Below are 13,126 nucleotides of genomic sequence, written 5' to 3' on the forward strand. Positions count from 1 at the left end.
ATTGCATGCGGGGATAAAGGAATTAAAAAGTTGGTATTGGGTGTATGCTATAGGTCGCCTGGTATTAATGTATATGATGAGGAATTGTTACTGAAGCAAATTGAAAGAGCAGCAGGAGTAGGAGACATAGTAGTAATGGGAGATTTTAACTATCCAGAGATAAACTGGAAAAACGATTCATGTGACACTGCTAGGGGTAATATGTTTTTAAACACACTAAATGATAACTACTTAGTTCAACTAATTGAGGAACCTACCAGGTACAATGCAATCTTAGACCTGGTATTAACAAACAATGGGTATTTAGTATCAGGTATTATAGTAGGGGAACCCATAGGAAACAGTCACCACAATATGGTCACATTCAATATCAGTTTTCATAAACAGTCCTATACTGGCTCGACTAGGACTCTAAACTTTAGCAAAGCGAATTTTGAAAAGATGAGGGTATTTTTCAGGGATATTGAATGGGAAGTTTTGTTTCTAGGAAAAAATATTACTGATAAATGGGATGTACTAAATTCATGCTAGCTAAAAATACCCTCAAATTTATTCCTACGAGCAGCAAAAAAAGGAATATAAATCATAAACCAATGTGGCTTAACAAAAAGATAAAGGAACTTATTGGCAAGAAAAGGTGAGCATTTAAAAAATACAAATCTGACGGGAAATAAGAGCGGCTAAAGTAGAAACTGAAAAACTAGTAGCAAAGGAAAGCAAAGCGAATCCCAAAAAATTATTTAAATACATTAATAGCAAGAGATTAAAGAAGGAGAGTATAGGCCCTTTAAAAGACAAGTTGGGAGTCTTAAGCAAAAATGATAATGACATAGCGGACATACTAAATGAGTTTTTTTCAACAGTATTTACTTGAGAGGACCCAATTCAGGGACTAACACATAATCTCAATAATGAGAATATCCCACTGATAGGTACTTATTTAAGCAAGGAGGTAGTCTGTGACCAATTAAAACATTTAAAGATTAATAAGTCACCGGGTCCCGATGGAATTCACCCAAGGGTTCTTATGGAGCTTCACTCTGAACTTGCAAAACCGCTATTTTAGATCTTTAAGGATTCAGTAATATCCGGTATGGTTCCCAAAGACTGGCATATAGCGGTTGTAGTGCCTATATTCAAAAAGGGAAGTAAAGCTGAACCAGGTAATTATAGACCAGTTAGTCTTACATATGTAGTGGGGAAAGTATTGGAAGGTATTCTAAGAGATAGTATTCAGAAGTTCCTTGAAGTCAATAAGGTCATTAAAAGCAATCAACACGGATTTGTGAAGGACAGATCCTGTCAAACCAACTTACTTGGCTTTTATGAAACAGTAAGTGCAAACTTAGATCAGGGTAAAGAGGTGGATGTAATCTTTTTAGACTTTGCGAAAGCTTTCGACACTGTACCACACATGAGACTTATCTACAAGCTACAAGAAATAGGGCTAGGAAGTACAATATGCACTTGGATCAAAAATTGGTTAGATAATAGAGAGCAGCGCGTTGTGGTTAATGGATCTTTTTCAAATTGGACTGAAGTGTTAAGTGGTGTGCCACAAGGCTCAGTATTAGGACCGCTACTGTTCAATATTTTCATTAACGACCTAACAGAACGTCTAGAGAGCATGGTGTCAATTTTTGCAGATGATACCAAATTGTGCAAAGTTATAAATACGGAGGGGGATGCTGAGTCGCTTCAGGACGACTTTGTTAAATTAGAAGCATGGGCAGCGAAATGGAGAATGCGCTTCAATACAGACAAGTGTAAGGTAATGCACTGTGGTAACAAGAACAAAAATAACACCTACATACTAAATGGGGTAAAATTAGGGGATTCTGTACTGGAAAAGGACTTAGATGTCCTCATAGATAGCAAACTAAGTAGTAGTACCCAAAGTAAGATTGCAGCAAAGAAGGCAAATAAAATATTAGCATGCATAAAATGGGGAATTGATGCTAGGGACGAGAGTGTTATACTCCCGTTGTATAACTCACTAGTGAGGCCACACCTTGAATACTGTGTACAATTCTGGGCACCATACTACAAAAAGGATATCCTGGAGCTAGAAAAGGTTCAGAGGTGGGCGATCAAACTAATTAAGGGCATGGAGACGCTGGAATACTAGGAAAGGCTTGCAAGGCTAGGCATGTTTACATTGGAAAAGAGGAGACTAAGAGGGGACATGATCAACTACAAATATATAAGGGGACAATACACAGATCTTGCACAGAGACACTTGCTCAGGTTAGAGGAGAGGAGATTCCGCACAATACGGCGTAAAGGCTTTTTCACGGTAAGGACGATACGTGTTTGGAATTCCCTGCCTGAGGGAGTTGTAATGGCGGACTCAGTCAACACCTTTAAGAATGGATTAGATAAATTCCTAATGGATAAGGATATCCAGGGTTATGGTGCATAGTCACGCACTATAGTTATTATAAAAAAGAGGGATAAAACGTAACGGCAGACATCAGCATCAGTCAAAATTTTATACCAATAATCCTTTATAGGAGACCACAAATAGGTTGAACTTGATGGACAAATTGTCTTTTTTCAACCTTAGATACTATGTTACTATGAGTGTAGTGAACCCGGCTCCGACCATCGCTTTGCTACTGCTCCTGGGCCGGGCTTGTTGAAGAGACCTTTGGCCGGGGCCAGGGAGAGGATGCTGCTGGGCTTTTTAACTTTCTCAAGGTCCCCCACTGGTAGAACAGCATAATTGTCACAACTGAGGGTTTTGGCTGACAGGAGAAAGCCTCAGTTGTAGGGGCTGAGAGGAACTTAAACCGGGGAGGTTTAATCAGACCCCTGGACATGTAAGTGTTAAAAGGAAACCCGAAGGTGTGACTATGACAACCAGGTAAAAGTCAAAATAAAAGTTTATTAACAGACTCCGTGTAAACAAACAGCATTCAAGGTAAATAATGGCAATAATAAATAATATGATTCCTGGAGCACTCTGACCATGAAATGGTTACACAGGACACTGGTAGGTAAGAACAGCTGTTACAGTCCTTAGATGGAATAACCTTACCAGGCCTGGCTGTAGTAGTGAAGATATCCAAGGAACATGCCAGTAGATAGAACAGATGAAGTTGGTAACTTGAATCAGTTGTTGTAATTGCTGGATGGAACCAGCCAGGTGGTAAGACACGGAGTGGATGCGGAATGGAATCAGCCAGATGATAAAGTCACTGAATAAATGCTGGGTGGAACCAGCCAGGTGATGAAACACGGAGTGAATATAGTAAGATGCTAGGGAGCGTGGAAACAGAGGAATTGAAGGATGATTACCGGTGGTAGTGGATACTGCTGGAAGCAGATGAAATAGCTGGAAGCTGGAAACTGGATCAGCCACGGAGGACTGCAGAGTCAGGCTGCACCGCAGGATGGTAGGCAGGTGCGGGTCTCTTTAATGGATGCTGGAGACAGGAGCTGGAACCTGGAGACACAACCACAGGAGAGAGACTGGAACAAGGTATGACAAACAAAGCACTGACGATTTCCTGGCCCAGGCACAGGATACTTATACCTGCAGCAATGCAGGTATTGGCTGGGCAATTATGCAGATTTCCAGGCAGTGGATTGGAGGAACGGAAACATGTGATTGAATCCAACATGGCTGCGCCCATGTTAGAACTTGGAGGGAAAACTGGTTTAGGAAACCATGTGAAAACATAACTGCAATGGCGGCGCCGGCCGCAGAGGACAGGAGACGCCAGACTGAGAAATGTATGCTGATACTCGTGGATGACAACAGAGGCCGCGGCAGGCATGGAACAACACACTGACAACCTGCACCTATAACACAGATGCGGCGGCGGAGGCCGCGGAGAACGGGAGACGCCATGCAGGATTCAAACATGGCGCCGCTGTGACAGCATCTCAGTGTGACAGGAGGGATGTGCAGTATGTGGACACAGATGAGATCCGGCCTTGGAACGCTGAGCGAGCCTCAGGAGACATCTGAAAGGCAGGTAATGGCGTCCAGATACCCGGATCGTGACACATAATCACTTTTCACGGCTAGCGGCACCTGGAAGTGCCCGCTAGCCTTACTTCCGGATTGCATTTCAATGAACCACAAGTACTGGAAGCAGTGTGAGCCAGCCCAGCCTGAGTGTGAATCGGCCTGTCTGAGGGGGATATGGGACCAGCCCATCAGAATCTGTCATGGTGTCCTGGCGGGCCAATCCGCCCCTGCCCTGTGCTCACTGCTGACTGGATGAGGGATTCACATGACGAGGAAGTGAATCCTGATTGGGCCTTGGACAGTCAGCTGACCAGGAACAGTCATGGCGTTGTCCATGGAGAACTTTGGCTGGAACACTGGCATTGTGCGGCCTAGGAGTTTTTGCCATGGCCGCCAGATCCGTTGGCGCTGACAGGGAGCCACAGCATAGCAGATGACTGCGCAGGACGCCAGGAGATTGCACAGATGACGGACCGTGCTGGAGTTTGCGGCGAAGGTAAGACAGAGCACGGCTGGGTAGCGCTCAAAGCCATTGTTTTGTGACAGTACCCAAGTATGATTTAACCTACAGGATATTGTGGTACGAGGAAATGCTCTGCTGCAGATAGATATACACGTTTTTATGTCTGTCCTGCAGCTGATGAGTTTACAGGAAGGAGTGCAGACCATAATCCTGCGTGGCCTGGCATATTGATTTGTTTAGAACATTTGTATGTGCATGCAGTATCTGACGTGCTGAATGTCCATTCGTATATTCATATACTAATTATATTGCAATAACAGGACATGATGACACGCTGAAGGTGAATCAGTAAGTTATTACACTGTGGTGTCTAAATACCTCAATGTATTTTTTTATTCACTTCATTGCTCAGCGTTTTTAACCTCAATACTGTGTGTCATGTAGGGTTCCGGTATGAATGGTCGACCATCCAAACGGATACATTCATGTAGTAGGCTCTAGGTAGGTTCTACTGCTCCCCTGGGAAAGACATCAATTCAGGCCAAGCAAGGAGATGCTCCAGTCACCCTGCTGCAGACAAGTAATGTAACGTGGCACAGAAGCGCGTTAGTGTAAGCCTTGGTCTGTGCTCAATGAGACACAGTCAGTAAATCCACTTTAGCCAGGCAGCTTGACAGTGGTCGGAGTAAGGCATACTTGCCTACTTTTGAAAAAGCATTTCAGGGAGATTGCAAAAGTAACACCTATCAGCGCGGGCGTGTACCACTACATCGGAGGGGCGTGTCATGAAAATGACTTACTTCCAAATGTACATGAGCCCCAAAATTTGTAAGATTTATTTGTTGAAGAAAAGACACTGATACAGTATTTTGCAGGATTTGTTTGTGTATTGTGTTTTACTAGAGGTTCCATATACTGTAAAGGCCCATACACACTGGGCGATTTTGAGTTGAAAGCAGGTCACTTTTGGTGTGTTGAGCTGCTTTCAGCTCAGAACCGCCCAGTGTGTATGAGCAAGCAATGAGCGGTGAGCGCTGTTGTGTGCTCCCGCTTCATCGCTGCCGGCCGCCATTCATCTGCTGGTATTACCAGTAGATGAACGGCGGGGTGAGCGGCTTTCCATAGCATCCTGATATCAGGGACGTGCAGTCAGGGGAGGCAGTGCCTCCCCTGCCATTAGTGATTCCATTAATGATTAAAATAATATAAAGAAGATACTTATGACACATTCTGTGTCATAAGTATCTGCTTCATATTATTTAAAGCAACTTGGCTTTTAAATTGACTTTGGGAGGCACCGATAGTGGTGCCTCCAGCAGTCAATGGGACAGGGGACAAAGCGGGGGGCGGGGCCATGCTGCGGGCTGTAAAAGCCCGATGAAAATCAATGAAGAAGCGGCACCATTAGAGGTGCCGCTGTGACACAGGGGTGTGCTTTCACCCATGAAAGCACGCCCCTGTCAGTGAGGAGGGATGTGATTGGCAAGCGGCTCCGTCACTGGAGCCACTGTCAATCATCACTGGGTGGTTGCGGGGCGGGCATATGCGGAGGCAGTGCGGGCAATAGTGGCGGTCAGGTCCGGACTGGCGAGTGCCCCTACAGGGGAACTCCCTGGTGGACCGAACAGTGTATATGTCGGCCTGTCATATGTGCGCCGCCCCCCCATCCGCATCACCTCTGTGAACTCACTGGCAGTGACGTGCGGTGGGGTCCCTGGTGAACTGTGTATTTAACTGAGTGCGCTGCGGACATCAGCCGCCGCCCCCTCCCCCCCCCCCCCCCCGGCTGCGAACACCAGCCACCGTGCGGCCGCGACCACTCACCCCCTTTTAACCCGCTCCCGCGGCACTCTGCGCTGGCCATGTCGGCGCAGTGGAAGGCAGGCTCACTAGCCTTGGCCTCCCTGCACCGCATATGTAGTGTGATGTCAGGACGTGTGACATCACTAGAGCACCACCCCGGCACCCATTCGCGCCTGGAATGGCAGTGTCAGCACCTGAGGTGAGGACTCTGAGGAGAGACCTGCTGGCTGCTGATCCACTGCTGGTATTATGATATATATATATATATATATATATATATAGACGACAGGTGGGGATCCGGCACAGCCACTGAAGGTAAATATAAGACTGGGTGCCCTCACAAAAAATTGTATACACGTGGGGACGGTGCGGCACTCCAATAAATCAGACGTGAAACCTCCGTAATTATCAACGTTTCAATGCCGTTTATTCCATAGGCATTTTCATCAGGATACAAAGAATACATAAAACCATCTTACCTTATATAGCAGATATCACCCTGTGAGACGCACTCTGCCGCAACGGGACTGCACACCCGGCGGAGGCGCCAAAGAAATGACGTCATGACGTCCTGTAAGAGGAAGTCAAGCGTCGTGTGAGAAACCATCACCATAGCAACCACTAATAACAACTTGCTGGCACCCCAGCGCAATCGCAGTGCGGGAGCTGGCGTAGAAAACAATGCAGATAGACAGATAGACATATCTCAAAATATAACATGTTATAAATGCAACCAGGAATAATATGTGGTAAATAACGGTATATCATAAATAATAAATCAATGCCCTGAGGACAACAGTAATGAACTCATGATCGCACAAACACTATAATAGAATATACAGAGATTAATCAAGCATAATAGCCAGAACGGTAAAGAGAACCTTGCCCTCAAATTAATACATTCAATGACTACTGGCTAGGATACTTAATATATATTTATTTGTGTACTAGATCACAGCCGCCCACCGATCACCACCGCCAGCCACCCACCGCCACCTGCCACCCATCGCTCACCCCTGCCAGCCACCCACCACTCACCGCCGCCAGCCACCCGCCGCCACCTGCAACAAATGGCGGTCACCGTCAGCGGGACCTCACCACCGCAGCTCATGGGTGCCTCCGCCGACCACAGTCAGGTAATGTTCCCCTGCTGTCACCCACTCTCCCTGTCATTACCATCTCTGTCCCTACTGTCACTCTCTCTCTCCCTGCTGTCACTCTCGTAACTATCTCCCTGCTGTCACTCTCGTCACTCTCTCTCCCTGTCGTTACTCTCTCTCTCTCCCTGCTGTCACTCTCGTAACTCTCTCCCTGCTGTCACTCTCGTCACTCTCCCTGCTGTCACTCTCGTCACTCTCCCTGCTGTCACTCTCGTCACTCTCTCTCCCTGTCGTTACTCTCTCTCTCCCTGCTGTCACTCTCGTAACTCTCTCCCTGCTGTCACTCGTAACTCTCTCCCTGCTGTCACTCTCGTAACTCGCTCCCTGCTGTCACTCTCGTAACTCTCCCTGCTGTCACTCTCGTCACTCTCTCTCCCTGTCGTTACTCCCTCTCTCTCTCTCTCCCTGCTGTCACTCTCGTAACTCTCTCCCTGCTGTCACTCTCGTAACTATCTCCCTGCTGTCACTCTCATCACTCTCTCCCTGCTGTCACTCTCGTCACTCTCTCTCCCTGTCGTTACTCTCTCTCTCTCCCTACTGTCACTCTCGTAACTCTCTCCCTGCTGTCACTCTCGTAACTCTCTCCCTGCTGTCACTCTCGTCACTCTCCCTGCTGTCACTGTCGTCACTCTCTCTCCCTGTCGTTACTCTCTCTCTCTCTCTCCCTGCTGTCACTGTCGTTACTGTCGTCACTCTCTCTCTCTCCCTGTCGCCACTCTGGCTGTCCCTGCTGTCACAATTTCAGCTCATTCAGTGTGCTACAATGCGAGTTTCGGCTCAGTCATTGTGCTACAATGTGAGTTTCGGCTCATTCAGTGTGCTACAATGTGAATTTCGGCTCATTCAGTGTGCTACAATGTGAATTTCGGGTCATTCTGTGTGCTACAATGTGAATTCTGGCTCATTCAGTGTGCTACAATGTGAATTTCGGCTCATTCAGTGTGCTACAATGTGAATTTCGGCTCATTCAGTGTGCTAGAATGTGAGTTTAGTCTCATTCAGTGTGCTAGAATGTGAATTTCGGCTCATTCAGTGTGCTACAATGTGAATTTCGGCTCATTCAGTGTGCTACAATGTGAATTTCGGCTCATTCAGTGTGCTACAATGTGAGTTTCGGCTCATTAAGTGTGCTACAATGTGAATTTCGGCTCATTCAGTGTGCTACAAGGTGAATTTCGGCTCATTCAGTGTGCTACAAGGTGAATTTCGGCTCATTCAGTGTGCTACAATGTGAGTTTCGGCTCATTCAGTGTGCTACAATGTGAATTTCGGCTCATTCAGTGTGCTACAATGTGAATTTCGGGTCATTCTGTGTGCTACAATGTGAATTTCGGCTCATTCAGTGTGCTACAATGTGAATTTCGGCTCATTCAGTGTGCTAGAATGTGAATTTCGGCTCATTCAGTGTGCTAGAATGTGAGTTTAGGCTCATTCAGTGTGCTAGAATGTGAATTTCGGCTCATTCAGTGTGCTACAATGTGAATTTTGGCTCATTCAGTGTGCTACAATGTGAATTTCGGCTCATTCAGTGTGCTACAATGTGAGTTTCGGCTCATTCAGTGTGCTAGAATGTGAGTTTAGGCTCATTCAGTGTGCTAGAATGTGAATTTCGGCTCATTCAGTGTGCTACAATGTGAATTTTGGCTCATTCAGTGTGCTACAATGTGAATTTCGGCTCATTCAGTGTGCTACAATGTGAGTTTCGGCTCATTCAGTGTTCTACAAGGTGAATTTTGGCTCATTCAGTGTGCTACAATGTGAATTTCGGCTCATTCAGTGTGCTACAATGTGAGTTTCGGCTCATTAAGTGTGCTACAAGGTGAATTTCGGCTCATTCAGTGTGCTACAAGGTGAATTTCGGCTCATTCAGTGTGCTACAATGTGAATTTCGGCTCGTACCGTGTGCTATAATGTGAATTTTGGCTCGTACCGTGTGCTATAAGGTGAAAGGGGCACCAGTACTAGATAGTATAAGGTGTTCTACTACACTGGACATGCCCCCTTTTGGTTGACCATGCCCCTTTTTGGGGTGACCACGCCCAAAAAAGGGGCGCGCATAATTGCATCTTTGACTCTTGCATAGCCCCACTTCGAAATTTCCAGTTCGACCACTGTGTATGTGTGTGTGTGTGTGTGTGTGTGTGTGTGTGTGTGTGTGTGTGTATATATATATATATATATATATATATATACATATATATATATATATATATATATATATATATACAGGTACAGCAGCAGCCGGCACTCCTCCAAAACGTCAACTTGCTCAGGTGCCAGATCAATCAATATGTAGAAATCCAATAAATGAACGTCACTCAGAGACAACAGCAGGTCAAATCGTGTATTAGTGTCTACGATCGTTTCGGAGCACAAAGCTCCGTCGTCAGGACAGATATCAAGACAGTGTATGTACACTGTCTTGATATCTGTCCTGACGACGGAGCTTTGTGCTCCGAAACGATCGTAGACACTAATACACGATTTGACCTGCTGTTGTCTCTGAGTGCCGTTCATTTATTGGATTTCTATATATATATATATATATATATGTGTGTGTGTGTGTGTGCCTCCCCAGCCAATTACCTCACCGCACGTCACTGCCTGATATGGAAAGCCGCGCACCTTGGCCACGAGAAACCTTTTTTAAAAGACATGTAGCCATAGGGATCATTGTGCCTTATAGCCAATGCAGGGAAATGGCACTGATGATGAGCCCATTTTAATGTACCGTATGTTTCTGTGATTTCTGTTTTCCCCCAAGAATATAACAGCTGTATAATGGGGGCAGGGCCGGCTCCAGGCCTACTAGCACCCTGAGCGAGAAAATGTGAAAGCGCCCCCCCTCTCCTGGGAAAGTGGGTGTGGTCTCTGGAAAAGTGGGCGTGGCCTCGTAACTTCATATCACCAAACTATAAATAAATATATTTTCACACCCCCTCAATTAGCAGCCTTACACATAACAGCCACAGTAGTGTTCCTTACACATAATGGGGGTCATTCCGAGTTGTTCGCTTGCAAGTTGCTTTTAGCAGCTTTGCACACGCTAAGCCGCCGCCTACTGGGAGTGAATCTTAGCATATTAAAATTGCGAACGAAAGATTAGCAGAATTGCGAATAGACACTTCTTAGCAGTTTCTGAGTAGCTCCAGACTTACTCGGCATCTGCGATCAGTTCAGTGCTTGTCGTTCCTGGTTTGACGTCACAAACACACCCAGCGTTCGCCCAGACACTCCTCCGTTGCTCCAGCCACTCCCGCGTTTTTCCCAGAAACGGTTGCGTTTTTTCACACACTCCCATAAAACGGCCTGTTTCCGCCCAGAAACACCCACTTCCTGTCAAACTGCATAGCAAATTTACTTGGCGCAGTCGCACTGCGGACATTGCGCATGCGCATTAGCGACTAATCGCTCCGTTGCGATAAAAAAATAACGAGCGAACAACTCGGAATGACCCCCCATGTCTCCAGTATAGTGACAGATACACATAATGTGCAGTGCCAGATAGACATGATATGCAGTGCCAGCTACACATGACATGACCCCCAGCAGTGCCAGCTACACATGACATGCCTCCCAGCAGTGCCAGATACTTAAATGGCCACACAGTGCCAGATATGTCCCCACAGTTCCAGATACATAAATGACCCCACAGTGCAGATATGCCCCCACAGTGCCAGATACATAAATACCCCCACAGTGCCAGATACATAAATGCCCCCACAGTGCAGATATGCCCCCACAGTGCCAAATACATAAATGCCCCCACAGTGCAGATATGCCCCCACAGTGTCAGATACATAAATGCCCCCACAATGCCAGATACATGCCCCCACAGTGCCAGATACATACATGCCCCCACAGTGCCAGATACATACATGCCCCCACAGTGCAGATATGCCCTCACAGTGCCAGATACATACATGCCCCCACAGTGCCAGATACATACATGTCCCCACAGTGCAGATATGCCCCCACAGTGCCAGATACATAAATGCCCCCACAGTGCTGATATGCCCCCACAGTGCCAGATACATAAATGCCCCCACAATGCCAGATACATGCCCCCACAGTGCCAGATACATACATGCCCCCACAGTGCCAGATACATACATGCCCCCACAGTGCAGATATGCCCCCACAGTGCCAGATACATACATGTCCCCACAGTGCAGATATGCCCCCACAGTGCCAGATACATAAATGCCCCCACAGTGCAGATATGCCCCCACAGTGTCAGATACATAAATGCCCCCACAATGCCAGATACATGCCCCCACAGTGCCAGATACATACATGCCCCCACAGTGCCAGATACATACATGCCCCCACAGTGCAGATATGCCCCCACAGTGCCAGATACATACATTCCCACACAGTGCCAGATACATACATGTCCCCACAGTGGAGATATGCCCCCACAGTGCCAGATACATAAATGCCCCCACAGTGCTGATATGCCCCCACAGTGCCAGATACATAAATGCCCCCCCCCCACAGCGCTGATATGCCCCCACAGTGCCAGATACATACATGCCCCCACAGTGCCAGATACATACATGTCCCCACAGTGGAGATATGCCCCCACAGTGCCAGATACATACATGCCCCCACAGTGCAGATATGCCCCCACAGTGCCAGATACATACATGCCCCCACAGTGCAGATATGCCCCCACAGTGCAGCTATGCCCCCAAAGTGCTGCCAGATACACAAATGCCCCCACAGCGAATGCCAGATACACAAATGCCCCCACAGTGAATGCCAGATACACTAATGCCCCCACAGTGCTGCCAGATACACTAATGCCCCCACAGTGCTGCCAGATACAAAAATGCCCCCACAGTGCTGCCAGATACAAAATTGCCCGCACAGTGCTGCCAGATACAAAAATGCCCCCAGTGCCAGATAACTGTATCCAAGTGCGGAGAGGAACGGGCGGTGCGCAGTGTTCAGAATGCTGAGGTATGGGAGCTTTGCTCCCGGGACCTCAGCTACGTGCAGGCAGCAGGGGATCGAGCTACGGCAGCAGGGACAAAGGACACCCATACCGCCCTCAACCCCCGGATCAGACTCACCCGTGCGTGACCCACCGCGATGTCTGCGGAGCTGCGGCTGCTCTCCAACGCCGGTCATCTGAAATATGGCGCCGGTCCTCGAGCCAATCAGAGCTCGCGGCCCAGCAGCCAATCAGGAGCCGCTGCTGCCGGGCCGTGAGCCCTGATTGGCTGATGGCCGGCACCATGTTTGAAATGGGCAGCCGCCCTTAAATAGCTGGCGCCCTGTTCGGCCGCTCCAGTGGAACGTGCCTGGAGCCGGCCCTGAATGGGGGTAAGGTGCAATCAGGGAGATTGCTGGACTATTCAGGGAGTGAGGGAGATTGCTGCTGTTTCAGGGAGTCTCCTGCAGAATGAGGGAGGGTAGGCAACTATGGCGTAAGACAATATTTTCTATAAAGGTCAATAAAGGAGCAGGCTTCCAAGACTGCGGATTACGGGGGTTATTCAGGTTTGTCAGCAAACCAAAAAAGCACACTAATGGGCAAAACCATGTTGCACTGCAGGTGGGGCAGATGTAACATGTGCAGAGAGATTTAGATTATAGGGGGTCATTCCGAGTTGTTCGCTCGTTGCCGATTTTCGCTATACTGCGATTAGTCGCTTACTGCGCATGTGCTTAGTTATTTTACACAAAAGTTAGGTATTTTACTCACGGCATAAG

Source organism: Pseudophryne corroboree, chromosome 4, assembly GCF_028390025.1.
Source record: "Pseudophryne corroboree isolate aPseCor3 chromosome 4, aPseCor3.hap2, whole genome shotgun sequence".
Classification (NCBI taxonomy): domain Eukaryota; kingdom Metazoa; phylum Chordata; class Amphibia; order Anura; family Myobatrachidae; genus Pseudophryne; species Pseudophryne corroboree.